This window comes from Priapulus caudatus, unplaced genomic scaffold (assembly GCF_000485595.1).
Source record: "Priapulus caudatus unplaced genomic scaffold, Priapulus_caudatus-5.0.1 Scaffold342, whole genome shotgun sequence".
Lineage (NCBI taxonomy): Eukaryota > Metazoa > Priapulida > Priapulimorpha > Priapulimorphida > Priapulidae > Priapulus > Priapulus caudatus.
Genome location: NW_014577403.1, coordinates 308,831 through 309,807, shown reverse-complemented (window position 1 = coordinate 309,807; position 977 = coordinate 308,831).

Below are 977 nucleotides of genomic sequence, written 5' to 3'. Positions count from 1 at the left end.
TATGTAATATCGCATAATATTGCATTGTTCAGGAGCACTTTTACATATATACCACGCGCATAGAGCGCGCGCACGCACGCACGTAACACTGCCAGTTGCGGGCTTGTGACAGTACAGGGGAGCTATAGGAGTGCATGGTACGAGCACCTAATGCGAGCAGCGTATAGACGGAAGAAGGGACGGGGTCGGGAGATTCTCTTTGCATAAATTTTAGTGCACGTGTGTCATATCATCAGGAGTGAATAATAATAAATCAAGAGCGTATTAAGAAGGCCTTAATATACGCTCTTGAATAAATCTATCATCTAATTAATAATCTAGAAGAAAATCGATTATAATAATTTATCATCTAATAATCTAGAAGAAGATCGATCATAATAATCTATTATCAGCTAGGGCCGTAGCCTGGGGGGAGGCAAGGGGGCAGCTGCCCCCCCTAAATTTTGGAGCAAAAAAAAAAATTGTTCTACTAAAAGAGAATTGTCGTAGTCAGAATGAAGGCTGTACATGTACTCAAAAGTGCCTCAAATACCATCTCCTGCGATCTACAATTTCAAAACTTTCTGTGGGAAAGGACCCCCAGACCCTCCACTTGTTTCTCACCCCTCCTTGAAATCCTGGATCCGCCGTACTGCCCCTCCCATAGGAATTTGCTCAGCCTACGGCCCTGATTATTATTCGCTCCTGATATCATAATTATCTCTGACATGAAATGGAGAGCAAATACTTGTCGCAGTAAATTGACGAAATTAAAAAAAAATCCTGATCCCTCTATATATATATATATACAGGGGCGTGTACAGGATTTGTACCAGGGAGGTCTAAGTCTAACCGTAACCCAAACTTGCGAGCACGCGAAAGGGGGGTCAGTCTGGGGGGGGCGGCCCTCCCCCCGAATTTTTTGAAATTAGACTCCCTTAGATGCGTTTTCTGCGCGCGCCCCGCCCCCCCGCCCCCCCCCCTCCGTACACGCCCCT